This window comes from Vulpes lagopus, chromosome 10, assembly GCF_018345385.1.
Source record: "Vulpes lagopus strain Blue_001 chromosome 10, ASM1834538v1, whole genome shotgun sequence".
In the NCBI taxonomy this organism is placed as follows: domain Eukaryota; kingdom Metazoa; phylum Chordata; class Mammalia; order Carnivora; family Canidae; genus Vulpes; species Vulpes lagopus.
In genome coordinates this window covers 75,313,863-75,328,597 of record NC_054833.1, presented here as the reverse complement: position 1 = coordinate 75,328,597, position 14,735 = coordinate 75,313,863, and the positions used below count along the sequence as shown (strand labels likewise).

The window sequence follows — 14,735 nt, the reverse complement described above, 5'->3', positions numbered from 1 at the left end:
GGGGGGCCTGCGTGGGGGCGCCTCCCAGCCCCCCAGCCCCCCAGCCCCGCCGGGCTGCGTTCCCCACCCGGGAAGGCTCGCGGACCCCGCGCGGGCACCGCAGCCGCCACGGCCCGCGCTGCCCCTCGAGCTAGGCCCGCTGCTTCCTTTGGGGGAGTAGGGAGGCGCCAGGCGCGAGTCACGGGGGCCCCGGGGTCCCTAAGACACGTTGCCCCCCATGCACACACACACACACACACACCCAGCACACGGCCGCAGCACACCCCCCAGCACGCACGTGTCCCTCTTCCCAGTCCTGTACCACTAAGCGAGCCCAGGTTCCGCCCCGCGGTTGTGGACGGAAAGCTTTTGACCACGGGGAAGTGTGGGTTTGTGAGAGCTAAGGCGAGAAGGTGGCCTCCCCAAGCCTTTTGTTTGGCCTCTCTGACTACAGAGGTATCCTTTCCCCCTTTTATATTTGGGGCCTGAGGGTGACAGCTGGGGGATGGACGGAGGGAGGAGAATCTGGCTGAACCTGCTCTTTTTTCTGTCGTTATTTTTGCGCCAGCCTTTGTTGTGGGGGATGGACGGGAGGGAGAAAGAAGTGAGGGTAGGTTGGATGCCTTACAAGCAATCCACGGATATAGTTCCAGATAGACAACAGACCCGACCTATAAAACCCTGAACCAGGCACCAGCAGTGACTGAGAATGGAAGTAGGAATTTGCAAGGTGATTAGAGACAACAGGATTCAAAAAACGGATAAATTGCTTTGATTAAATATTCAAAGAGTGCAGCCAGGCTGGGTGTACAAATAAAGGGTGAGTAAAACTACACTGGCCTATTGGAGTGTCCGAATTTTTGTACCTGGGTGTCCCAGCAAGTGAACTGGAGATTAGAAGTCGTTCTGTGTAGGCTCAGGACGGGAAACAGATACTTAATAAAGGTTGAGATGGTGGTGCCAAGAAAAAGAGCCAATCATTCCTGTTGGAAGAGAAAGTTGGACAAGCAAGTTGAGGCCAGATTGAGAAGGCTGTGGGGCTGGAAACTGAGTGAAGAAAATAGGAAAACATGTGCTTTCAAGCCAGACTGGACCAGGTCTAAATCTCATCTGTCCCTCTTCCCATTTGTAATTATGAGTCTCTGTTCCCTTCTGTGAAATGGGATAACTGTGCTGCAATGTTACTGAGGATTGCATGGGTCAAATAAGACAATGTCCTTGGCCTAAGCACATTCAGTGTTAATAAAGCCCTATCTTCTCTACCAAGATTTCAGAATTGCTCCCATGATCTCTAGGCTTCTTTCGGGCATCTTTAAAGGATCTTCAAATAAACACGTGGCTGTGTCCCCTCTTGTTTAAATTTAGTCAGACAGGCCACCTGGGTGGCTCAATGGTTGAGCATCTTGCCTTTGGCTCAGGTCATGATCCCAGGGTCCTGGGATCAAGTCCTGCTTCGGGCTCCCTGCAGGGAGCCTACTTCTCCCTCTGCCTATATCTCTGCTTCTCTGTGTGTGTGTGTGTGTGTGTCTCCCATGAGTAAATAAATAAATTCTTTTTAAAATAAATAAATAAATGAATTCAGTCAGACCTGTTGTCTCCAGACACTCAAGAGTCCGTGCTATACTACTATCATTTGTAGCTTCTAAGTTCCTTGAAAATACTGCTTTTTACTCCAGGCTTCTAATCATTGACTTTCTGAGCAAACATCCCATCAGATGGGCCATCTAATGCCAGTAATATGTAACGTCGCTTATTAGACTTTCACCAATGGCTTTGGCAGAAAACTCAACACTCCATGATCAGGAACAGCAGTTCAGCTTCTCAAGCTCCTACACCTGTCTGTTGTAAAAAGCTATCCAATTGTATTAAGTATATGCTTTCCCAGAGCTGAGCCTGGGAAACACAGAACAACCTCTGACCTGCAATTGACTTGGGGAGATACCCATAGTCATAGTCGGAAGTCCTAAGTCTGGGACTGAGGAAAGTCAAGACTAAGGAGTTTCAAAGTGACTTACATATCACATCTGTCCTTTCATAACTAAAAAGAGCCCTGGATTGCTCACTGTTGGGAGAAGGATACCAAAAAGAAGTAGCCAAGATTTCCAGATATACACCCATTCACACACTTGGGCTGATCAATATGTATTTCCATGGCAGAGTTCATCTCAGCATATAAAATGGGTGTCTCAAGTAGAGTGTTATCTCTTATAAATGTGGGTACAAGTGTGATTGTGCAAAATGAGGCCATAAGCCATAGTTCTCAACTTTCCTAAAGTCTTTTCTCCATTCATTTATATAACTATATCTAAAGATAATGAATTAGTAACATTAAAATTCTCAGATGGGGATGCCTGGGTGACTCAGGCCATTAGGTGTGGACTCTGGATTTTGGCTCAGGGCATGATCTCAGGGTCATGAGAACAAGCCCCACATGGGGCTCCATGCTCAGCAGGGAGTCTGCTTATGATTCTCTCTATCTCCCTCTCCCCTCCCCCCTCAAAGAAATAAATCTTCAACAAAATTCTAGGATAAAGATAGTAATTTCAGAAGGAAATATTTCAGCTCAACATTTGAGCTAGTATATGTGTTCTTTGAACATTTAGCCAATCATTTTATTATAACAACACTAAGAGTTCCAGAGAGTAGAAGAGAGATTTCTACCCTAAAGCTTAGACTATAAACTCTGCTATATCTCTGTTGGTACCTAGAACACTATGGAACATGTAAAATACATTCCACAAATATGTATTGGTTTCAACAGATTTTTCTTCTTATCTAATGCCAGACTGGTCCCCAACAGCTACCAATCCAAAGCCACCTGACCTTAAATTTGATAACTTTATGCTGTTAGTTACACACTGGGGCTTTCCTGCTTAAGAATCTCCTGTGGCATCTGTTTCAAAATGAAAATCTATTATGTTATTAGAAACAATGTATAGAAGCCGAAGGTGAAATGCAGTTAAAGTCTGAGGTAGTGATAATACATTCGCAAGCAGAGTCAGCATGGCTGGGCCCAGTAGGAAAAAGATGAAAGTGGGAGGCACATGTTTACATCCAATGCCCCAAACCAAAGCATTTTATCACTTAACTCTCAGGCCTTTTGTATGTTTAGTTATTCTCAGGTGTGAAAGGGAGTTATTCTGGAGAGGAATGATGGTTTGAGTTGGTACTTAGGTAGGTAAGAAGAAAGAGGACTAATGAGTAATTGCTACACAATGGAAAAATGAAAGCCATGAAAGGAATATAATTCTCCCTAAACAGTCCAGCCCTTTCATCATAAAGTGTTGCTATTACACGGACACAAACGAGCAAAAATATTTAATGTACAAAAATACTTACCGTTAATAATTTTTACAACCAAATCAACAAAGCACTGTCTCCCAAGGTCCAATGCCACGATTTGGCAATAACCACATTATACTCAGCTTCTCAGTGTAATGGCATTTGTTATAATGAGATTTGGTTGATTCAGTCATATTTATTTAATGTTATTCACACTTATAAAAATATAAATCAGCTCATTCTTTGGCCTCTCCCAATACCCCTTTGTCACCTTCTTCCACCATCGATGTTTCAGTAGGAAACATTGTCATACTTTACCATTACTAAGGCTATAAATGCCATCCATTTTCTATAGGTGCAATGTGTCAAAGACACCAAGGTGACCGTTTCTCCTGCCTGACCTTCCTAGATAGCTTTTTAAAGTGCCCTAAAAAAAAAAAAAAAAAAGAAAGAAAGAAAGAAAAAGAAAAAAAAAAAATAAAGTGCCCTAAAGCTAGCTGGAACCATCCTAAGTTGTGGTGTAATAAAAGGTATCTAGATGTGTAGTCAGAAGATCTTGGCTCTGCATGATCAGGCTCCACCACTTCTTTGTGAAGTCTCTGAACCAATATTTCCTTTTCTGTGATGAGAGAACTTGAAGTTTTAGCTCATAGAGGTTTTGTGAGAATGACATGAGACTTATGATGTAAAATTGTTTAATACAGGAACCAAGCACATAGGACCTGCTTAATAAATTGACATTAAAGGAGGATTCTGAAATATCTGAAATAAGAAAAGAAAATTTTAAGTAATCTCTATGCCCAATGTGGGGTTTGAACTCATGACCCAGAGATCAAGAGTCACATGCTCGACTGACTGATTCATCCAGGTGCCCCTGGAATATAAATTTTTTAAGCAGAAAAAAAAAAGAAGATGAACCAACTATGCCTCATAACCCTTATGTCTTATTTCCTCATCTTTAAAATGGGGATAATGCTTATTATATAAGGTGGCAAAATTTTTTTAGTTAAATGAGGTACTACTAAGTGGTAATAGTAAGTGATCCACAAATAGGTTATTATTTGCCTGTGAGAAGGGGAGTAGCTAGAGAGTAGTTATTAAAACCTCCACTAACCCATCCTTCTATCCTAATCAGACACTCAAGCCTCTTTGGCTCTCTTTATCTTCTTCTAAGGCCCTAATCTTTGAGGAACAGAAAGCAGTTAGCCAAAGTCTTGTATGTTAGATTTCTTAGGATAAAAAAACGTTTTCATATTAGAAATAGATGAAAGCTCCCTGCAAGGCACCTATATTTTCTCAGTACATTATTTCATTTAATTCTCACAAGGGCCCCATCAGAAAGATATGTCCCTCATGCCGCCCCCCTTCCTAAAGTACAGCATCTCTGTGAAACCTTTTGTAAGCTGAAATGGTGTCAAGCAAAGAGGCGATTATCATTATATTCTTTGGAAAAATTGTAGTACTCCCAAACCCGAAAAATGAGCTCTCCTAGACTCTTCTCACACCTTACCACACATCCTGCTATGGGATGCACAAAATAAATCAAAATAAAGCACGGATACTCACAGATCAAAGCTTTGGCAGCTTGATGCTGAGATGCTGAGTGTAGTTCTGGGGGCAAGAGCTTGGCGGCGCCACTCTGGCGGCTGGGGGTGGGGAAGGGAGAAAAAGGGGGCTCTGTCTCTATAATGATCAGCTATTGCTATTTTTGCTTTTTCCTAAGAGCAAGAGTCCTCTTCCATTTCTTTCTGTTTCCAAAAACAGGTACCAAGCTAGGTTTTTCATGAAGTGGCTGAAACTTGTGAAAAGCAGGGGAGACCTGTACCACCACAATTCCCCCTTTTAAAGGATGAGGACACCGAGACTGAGACTCTCGGAAAGATTAAGTAGCTCCCCCAAGGCCGCGCAGCTACCCTCCTCTAACATGCTGCACTCCAGGAGACCAGCCTAGGAGGAGATACTTCTTTCGTAGTGCAATAACCCAATTCCTCTATCTACCCCCACTCCCCAAAAGTTCATTCTCAGTGCCGTCAGGACGCTCGCCGCCAACAGAGCCGCACTCTGGAGCACGGAACTCCCTGCAGCCGAAAGCTGGCTCTGGACTCCGCAGGCCCGGCTCCGAGGGCCGCGCACAGGGCGGGCGGCTCCCTCTCCCTCCTGCTACCCGGAGCTCGCCTGTAGGTGGCGCCCTGACTCGCGCGGGGGAACTTGCAGACCCAGGACGCGGGTCTCTAACTGCCTCCCCTAAAGGCCAATTAAAATAGTCCCTTGCCTAGAGTTTTGCAAAGGAACCTTGGCAAGGCGGCCGTGCCCCCCACCCCACCCCACCCCACTCCACCCGCCGCCCGGGTCTCTTCTCGTCCCCCGCTCCCCGCCGCCCCCCACTCGGGGCTGGCGCGCCGGGCGAGCAGTTAGCCTGCGCTTCCTCCGAGGCAGGGCTCCGGCGCCGGATCTCCAAGCGCCCTGGGCCGAGCCAGCCGCCCCTGGGTGGTGCCCCGACCCCGGGGGCCTCGGGCCTGCACGCTCCGCTCCCGTCCCGCACCCCCCTAGGCCGGCAGCTGCGGCGGGGGTGGAGGGACCGGGGAGAGTGTGACCCGTGAGTGCTGGGCGGGGCGGGGCAGCTTTAAAAACTTCTGAAAGGCCTCGTTCAAAGCCTCAAAGAACAGAACTTGGGCCGGAAGGCGGTTTCCACGGAGGGGCCTTAAAGGGGGCGGGGGTGCACCTGCAGGGCCATGAGCTCCCCAGCCTGGGAAGGGGGGGCCGTTACCCTCGAGGCCTGAGGCCCCCCGCCCCGCGCTCGCCGCCTGGCCTCGGCCTCCTCCCCCCACACACACAGCCCCCGCCCCAAGCTCTCGCCCCCTCGGGGGAGGGAGCCCGGGGGCCCCTCCCGGGGCCCTGCGCTTTCATCCTCCCTGCGGGAAGGCCGGGCGGCGGGGTGGGGTGGGGGTGGGGGGCTGCTTGGCCCGCGGGCTCCGCAGGGTCTTCCTTCCCTCCAGCCCCTCCCTAGGAAACCGAGATTTTGCAGCAAAGTTGAATTCCCGGATTTCAATCCCAATCCAGCCGGGGGTGGGGAGAAGGCAGAGCAAGTGGGCAACGCGAGGCAGGGAACGTTCCCACTTGACACCCCACCCCAGCCCCCATAAAAGTCACTGGGGAGGAAGGGAAGGAAAGGAGAGCAGGAGGAGTGGCTCGCGCTGGGGGGCGGGGAGGGGGTGGCCAGGGTCGCGTGACAGCGCGGATCGGAGAGTGGCCCCGGCGGGGTCGCAAATCGCCGCGGTCGCTGGGCGCCCTGGGGGTGCCATCTGGGGGCAGATGCGGAGGGGCCGCGGGCCAGGGCCTCTGCACGGCAGGCAGGGAGCGGACGCCGTCCCTCGCGGGCCCAGGAGAGACGCACTAAGGGGATTTCCATTAGTATCGCATTATGGGGATCATCGTCCTCCAAAGTCCTTCCTATAGAGGCTCTTGAATGAATTAGGTAAATGGTTTGCTCCATTTGTAGTTTCTGGAGATGACATTTTCTCCAGGACTTTTGAAACTGAGCGCTTTAGGTCCTAGGTCCCTCTAGGAGGGTTTCCTCCACGGGCGGACTCCTTTGGGGAGAACTGCCCAGTGGGTTAGTGAGGACAGGAGGGGGGAGGGAGACGTGCAATCGCAAGAAGCTGCACGATTTAGTTAAGTAGGAAAAATAGCTACGGAAAATGCGGTAGCTAAAAAATAACCTACGTAAAGTTTATTACTTTGCTTGGAGTCCTCTTCCTTGATCTGAGCAAATAAAATACAGGAGAGTTGGGTGGTGGTGGTGTTTTTCCAATTAGCGTTTATTACACTTTCTCAAAGAACTTGAAAGAACTAGTTTGGTGAAGTTTGGGAACAATAGTGGGTGTCATTACAAGCGGCAAAGATGCAGTGAACGGACCCGGTAGATTCCCGAAGAGTTTGGTTGCAACATTAACTCTCAATTTTAGTGTCTACTTTATATATGTATATATAATGGGGTGATGTTTTTATTAACTCACTTCAGGAGGTAGGGAACACTGAGAAGGAAAGAGACCGAAGGAAAACTAGAGCAATGGAAACAAAAAGAGAGAGGCGAGATTAACTCTAAGAGTCTGGTCTTCAATGAGTCCCCAGCCCAAGTCAAATGCACCGCACTTTTCTGGTAGCGTTAACTTTAACCGGAATATCGGTGGGCCTGGTCTCTATGCGCTTCCTAAGAAAGGACAGGCTTAAACAAAATGTTTTTACTTTTGTGAAGGTCTAGCTCTTTGCTTTATTAGGTAGCCCGAAGGAAAAACGGATCCTCCCGATCTGATCTCCGGTGGGCTGCTTTAAAATCTGCAGGTGTGCGCAACATCCCTAACGCCACCGGCATCCTCGGCGCTGGAGGCCAGACCTGCTGGTCAGAGAAACAGAAGACTGGGCTGCCGTGTGTCCCGAGTACCCTGCCCTGGCACTTGAGCAGGCAAGGACTGGCATGTTGAAACTATCCTCCTGATGTTAGCAAAGCTAAGAGATCGCGTTTCCTACAAACTTGGCCACTTTGCCCCCCAGCACTCTCCATATACAGGATGAAAGGAACATTTTTATCCCTTAAGGCTAAAATGTAGCCTTTAAAACAATCCTAGGATAGGGTTGAAAGCATGTCAAGGGCTCAAAAGCAAGTTTGTGTTGCACACAGGGCAAGTGCAACTTATCATGCTAAACAGCAAGAAACTTTGTAAAAGTTAGAATGGCCATTCAAAGAGACAGTTTGAGAAGGTGCTACGAAATAGTCGAGTAACCACAAGAGGACCAGAAATACTTAGGGGGTGTATGTGTGTGTTCCCAAAGGCAGGGGAGTTGAGATTTGGTGTACTGTGTTTAGATGTTTTAAAGTTTATGGGAAGCAGTCCTTATCTTCACCCTCATGAAGCTGGCAGGTGATACTTTCCCGGCAAAAGACTCAGTGATTTGTTTCCCCCACCCACTCACCCAGAGTTATGGGGTCCAAGACCTTTATAAAATCTGAGAAATCACAAAACTAACAAAATCTGCAGTTTTTTTTCTTGAGTTCATGACACAAAACACAGAAACCTTCAGCTCAAAAATAATGAGGGTCGTGATTTCTCTTAGAAACTCCAACAAAAGTTTGTGGAGATGAGAGCTGTGTTAGGCCCACTCCATGGGGTGAGGGCTCAGACAACAAACTGGCACAAGCACCTAACTTCACCTGCGCTGGCACCCACATTCCCATCCTGAGTCCACAGACTGCCAGCTAAAGAATGAGAACTTGTGCACTTTGTGTGTTTAAGGAGCAAGGCTTTTCACACATACACACACACACACACACACACACATAACAGGGTCCAAACACCCACAAAACACAAAGCGGGGAGACCTAACTTTGGCTGTTGAGGGGAAAGGTTACCGGAAGAAAAAGTCTGGAGACTTCCAGAAAGCAGTGCAAAGAGCCTTGGAGGTCTACAACCTGTCGGCTCCAGCGGCAGTCACTACATTCCCCCGGCCCCAGGGTCCCACAATGATCAGGGCTTTGGTTCAAAAGTTGGAAACTGCGGTTTTTAATTGGGGCTCGGTCCTGCCTTTCCCCCTTCCTCTTTAGCGGCTCCTCTCTATAAGCGGATTTGCTTTTCCATGCATCGCTGGCAAGTCGCTTTTAGGAAACCTTGCCTCTGCAAAACCTTTTAAACGTGGTAATATATTGCAGTCTTATTAAGTCCCCTCCAGAAGTGTGTGAAAGGGGCTCTGTTTTCCTGAAAGATTCAGGAACTCGACTATCTGACCAAGGACTCAGCCGGGCCCAAGGAAGGTTTGGATTGATTCCACTCTATACTCATGTGAAAGTAGCTTTTTTTGTTTTTGGTTTTGCTGTTTGGTCTGGCTTGGTTTTCTAACGCCTAGGAGATTTTAAAGTCACACAATACTCTCCTCAAAAGGAAAATAAAAAACATTGAACTTGTTCCCTTCATTAGAAGACACCCCCCCCCCAAAGTCCCTTAGGGAGAAGGGGCTGCAGAGGTGGTGGGACCACGGATTAATAAGGAGAACTAGGCCGTCCCGGGCCAAGTTCCCGGGGCCAGAAGACACTGAGGGGAGGGACGAAGTTTCTCACAGGTCGCCACTAGGGCAGGGGGCCGGTGCAGAGAGCCCCTGCTAAGGTTCGGTGGTGCTGGGCATCCGATCTTTCTGCCAGGACAACTTGCCCGGGAGCCCCGCGGGTTTCGGCTTCCACCAGGAAAGTAAGGGTCGCTTCTGCCGCGCCGCCCCCTTCTTCCCCCAGGGCTGCGCGAGGCGGGTGCGGAGGAGGGGGCGCCGGGGGTCAGCTCTGCGCCCCAGGGCGGCGCCGGGCCGCTGCGCCCCGCACCTTGGCCTCCTCCTCTCGGGGCCTCGCGGTCGTGACCTTGCCCGGCGGTCCAGCGCCTCCCGCCTGGTCCTTCCACCTGCCCTCGCCCCCGTCCCTCTCCAGGCCCGCAATGGGGGATCCCTGCCGTCCCGGTTGGTGCTGATGGAGCATACACTTTAATTTATTTACTCTCAATTTGCCCAGTACCTTTGAAGCTGGTAAAGTCCGCGGTCCACTAGGGACTGGGATCAGGGAAGTCGTCCCCCGGACGCCAGACGTCTCGGAAAGGTCTGCGAGGCCAGACGACCCACGGTCTCTGGATGCTAAGCTGGCTGCGGGTGGGGAGGAAAGGAAGTCGCCAGATTTCTCACCTTTGGCTCCGGAAAGTTTTGAAAGTGTAGGTACCATGGGTTTCCTCCCTGGCACCTTACAGGGACTGTGTAGGAGAAGGGATGTGCGCTTGTGATAACGCTGGAGGGTGGGAGTCTTCACCTGCTGAAGTTTCATTCCGCCCCCACAAAGGGAAGGAAGAAGGCAAGCAGGTGGAGTAGAAGGCAGCGCACCCTCTTTTAGGGATGCATTTATTTAGGATATTGTGTTCATCAAGCTGACCAAGGATATCTGGAGCACTCACGCTAGCGCTAGGAAACAATCAACTTTTCTCCCAGCGCTCTCAGTGAGGTGCTTTCTGTCCCAAGTTGAACTTAACCCCGGGCGCCTGCAGCCCTCTAAGCTTGGTGTCGGCCGCCACTCTGGGGCTTCCCAGGCCTGCCAGCTTGGTCTCTGCACTGGCCCTTGGTGGAAGAGTTAGTGCACCAGGGCTTCAGGTGGCACTGGAGGAAAGAAGTGGGACATTACTTTCCAACAAGCAGAGAACTGAGCCAGCACCTATCTTGTTCTGGAAAAACACCTAATCTCCACTTCCTCTATAAAGCTTAACTGCAGCTCGCCTCCAATCCCAAATTGCAAACACTAGTGGAATTCCTCCCTGAAGCATTCCATGCCTATGACCCTTCCTAAAGCCTCCTTCAAGTCTGCACTCTGGGGGTCATTAAGAGAGGAGAGAAATCCAGGATGTCGCTTTTCCCCTTTAAACTAATAATCACACAAAGGGAGCACGCCAGAGATTTGGGGTTGTTTTGACTTCATAGTTCAATGACAGAGGCTAGGCCTAAGGTAACAAGTTGTACGCGAAAAAGTATCACAACAGAAACAGTCAGGAGCTGATGCCTTAGAAACTTCTCTCCAAAGGGGGAAAGAAAAAAACAAAAACAAAAACAAAACTTGGCTTCCTCCCACCTGCATAGTCAAAACACACATTAGTAAGTATGCATTCAACATATAGAGCCAATGTTACATATTTGCATTTATCTGATCAAGTGGAGAATTCTCCAGTTTCCCAACTACTGTATGTATGGGAATGGAGTTTTGGTAGGGAATGTTCTGGCCTATTCTTAATAATAATAAAGACTGCTGAGCTCCTTGCTTTAAGCTGACATAAAAGCCAGATAAAATAAAGTGCTTAGAGGCCTTAGTTGAAATCCAGGAGCAGCTCAAAGATTCCTCTATTATATCTAACGTTGCTTTCCCTGTGTTTACATTAGAGTCATAATAACCTCTAACATTTATTGAGCTGTTTGTTACATGTGCCATGCTCTGTTCCAAGCACTTTAATATGATAACTCATTTAATCCTGACAACAGCCCTATGAATTAGTTGCCGGTATAATCCCCACTTTAGAAATGTGGGAAACTGAGGCACAACTAAAGCAAATAATATGCCAATGATTACTCAGCTAGTGCATGTCAAAACTAGCTAATGGTTTGGCTCTAGCACCTACACTCTTGACCACTCACTAGAGAGATAAAGGGGGGTGTCAAACAGTGGCCCCTGCCTGTCTCTGCTTAAAATTGTTTTCTGAAAAAGTAGATGGGGAGCAATTAATCCTATTAATTCAGTAGATCTAGACAGCCAATCTGGTACAGAAGAATTCTTACCCACTAAAAAGTTATGTTTTCTGAATTATTCAAGCATTTAATACATTTCATACACAGATTACAAGTAAACAAGAATACTGAAAAGTGTTCCTGTCTCAAAATCCTTTTGGCTGACCCTTTCTTCTCCCCTCCCCTAAAAAAATATATATAATTACAAGATTATATTGTCATTCTCAAAGAGCACTCATTATATGCTATATATACTTGGACAATAGCAGCTCTTAATATAGACACAATCTTTATTGTTAAGGACTCTGGCATACTGGACTCATCACTTTCATCACCACCAGTCTTAACAGATGCCACCTGAAGAATGTGACCTCTTTTTCTCTCTATATTAATACATCCCCCACCCCATCATCATTCCCTCCTAAATAGAATCATGGAGTGTGTGTGTGTGTGTGTGTGTGTAGGGGTGGAAACATAAAACACAAAACTTAGAAAGCATATCATTTACCGCCTGCGATTTTCCAGGAGAGAAAAGAAGGCCATAAGAAAAGAGATTTGCCCAACCTCACACTCCATTGTGTCTGAGACCCAGGTCTCCCCGCTCCAGCTCAATCCTCTTCTCCCAAACCAAACTGACCGCTAGAGCTCATAAAGATATTTAGATCAAGAGCACGCTTAAAAAAAAAAAAAAAAAAAAAAAAAGTTTTAACAACCCTTTTTTGACCCAAGATATATAAAGAAGGGGCTGTCTTACGCCTTTCTTCCTTTCAGATGTGTTCCTGGAATGTCTTCACCAGATGTTTACCCAAGAAATTACAGTCGCTGAGTCTTCAACATGTGCGTGCATTTTAAAAGCAGCATTTTAGATCTGAACCCAGTTAATGATTTTCTTTTCTTTCTTTTATAAAAAAAGAAAAAGAAAAAGAAAAAGAAAAAGTAAAAGGGGGGGTGTGTGCATTTTAGTTTTGCCTGCAAGTGCTCCGGGTCTTTACAGAGTCTGCGTTAACGTCACTCACTTTCACTCTGGGACGTGCTAGTCTCACAGTCTAGTTTTGTTCAGACTTTATTTTGCTCCAAGCTGCATTACAAGCCACTTGTCCACGCTGCACAAGGTGGGGGCAGGGGGTTGGGGTGACGGGCCCTTTTGCTCTTTTGCCCCCTTGGTGCACGTGAAGCCACCTGGAATCATTGCACTGGGCTCTGCACGCGCGCGCACACGTGTACATGCATGTGTGGGGCCTGTGGATCCGTGTATACGCGCGTTGGTGATTTAAAGTGACAGGACCAAGAGCTGGACTGGAGCAGTGAATTATTTTGCGTGATAAATCAACTTGATCGTCTCCGCACTGTACCTCCATTATTCAGCCGAGTGCTCGGTGGTTACGGCGGACGTGCACTGCGGCAAAAATGTCCTCGGAGCCGCTAATTTTGTGGCCACTGCGGCGGCTGCGGCGGCGGCGCGGGGGCGCGATCACGGATTGATTTTTCAAGATCACGTCTCCTTCAGTGCAACTCGCCAAATCGAATCGAGTTGACTGCAGAAGCCTCACTGGATGCATGTGGATTGGGTTTTGTACCTGAGGTTTTTTTAAATACTTGTTCTTTGGAGGGAGGAGCCGAGCTGTTGGTGCAAGAAGGGAGATGTACCTTTTCTGTTTTATTTTCCTTTTAGGCTCTTAAAAAAAAAAAAAAATTGAAAATGGCTACTAGCGCTTCCTCAGGACTGGGGAGGCCAGACCTTTTGCAGATAGGGAGATGATGCTTTAAATGGTCTTCTCCCCCCACCCCTCCCCTCCCTCCCTCACCCCCATCCTCCTCCTGTCAGCTCTGCGACAGCAGGAGAGAAAAATGGTCCTAGGCTCTTGTGCGGGTCGTTTGTCCTCGCTCTCGCTTTTTTCTTGGACATCTAGTTACCCTCTTTTTTTCCCCCTTTTTTTACAACCTGGTCCTTTTTTTTTTTTTTTTTTTTAATCTAGACTCAGTTTTAAAAAATGTTTCCAGAACATGTTTGATTTGTTTTCTGCTTAGACACCAAGCGATGCAGGGGCTGAAGAGCAGCATGGGGTGGGAGTGGGGACAATCTGGTTACCAGATCTGTAGAGATCACCTGGGGCAGACATAACCCAGTGGTTACAGACACCTTTTATTTATTTATTTTTTTTGAGGGATACAGCTAATTACCAAATTGATTACCAGATGTGTATTGGTGCCTGTTTGTTTTACAAAAGCACGCCCAGAATTTCACTTGCTTGTATTTATTACTGCATTGCTCTTCTCCATAGCCTAGCAGAAGGATGATACCAGACTGATAATTTACATTGAAAATAGGGAATTCCAAAGACGTAGGAGACAGCTTTGACGTCTCACTTTGTTTGCAGGATGAAACCTGAGTGTGTGAGTGTGTGGGTGTGTGTGTGTGGGGGGGACCTTTTCCATGTGTAAAGGTGGCACTGACATACTTATCCTTGATTTTTACTTCTGAAGCTGATACAAAGCTGTGGTGGTATTTGCCAAATTGGGAAGATAATTGCAATGTCCATGCGTGAGTAATGACACAGTGTTGCATAATAATAATTTAAGCAACTGTGTCTTTGTTTATGGTGATGTAACTTTCCCAAAGTTTGTTTGTAACTTAAAAGGGTTTAAGTGCAGAGCGGATTGCAAATGAGTAGCTGCCCTGAAGAAAGTGCGTGTAATACAGTTCCCCCTCCCTGTGGGGTGTGGGGGTTCTGTACTTCCTATCTTTATCTGCAATCCCAACCTGTAGGTACCAGGGGTGTGGTGGAAACGGACCCCATTTTCCTTGGAGAGATTGAGAAGAAAGAGGCCAAGCCAATGACTTGACTTTCCCTGATAATGCCTGCCTGAATTGTCCATGATATGAAAGAACAGTCCTGTTCAAGGCAAATTAAAAAGCCAGATGCAGCAGTGCAGTGAAAAATCCAGCTCAGTTAAATGTGAACATATAACATAGTTGAAATACAGCTTTTTAATGAGCGTGTCTCAAGTAGTAAAAATGAGTGCAAATGAATTCAAAACCAACCACCCCATTTGCTCCAACATTTAAAACATACTAAGTTGGTCGTGTGTTTGGGTTGCTGTTTCACAGCCCATGATGTGTAGACAGTGTGCAATTTTCACATTATAATGACTCGGAGATAGAGGGGTATTTTAATTCAGTCATTAGA

General features: G+C 47.4%; 1 long non-coding RNA gene across 2 annotated transcripts; it reads right to left on the bottom strand.

The window, feature by feature from the left end:
* Positions 1 to 7,080: 7,080 nt before the first annotated feature.
* On the bottom strand, positions 7,081 to 13,465 carry LOC121499874. 2 transcript variants are annotated; one of them, XR_005990259.1, is made up of 3 exons: positions 12,302 to 13,465; positions 9,809 to 9,933; positions 7,081 to 7,657 (listed from the first exon to the last, which is right to left on the bottom strand). It is a non-coding gene; the product is annotated as an uncharacterized LOC121499874 (long non-coding RNA). The 2 variants fall into 2 exon arrangements; XR_005990258.1 differs by having other exon boundaries at positions 7,081 to 7,654.
* Positions 13,466 to 14,735: the final 1,270 nt, after the last annotated feature.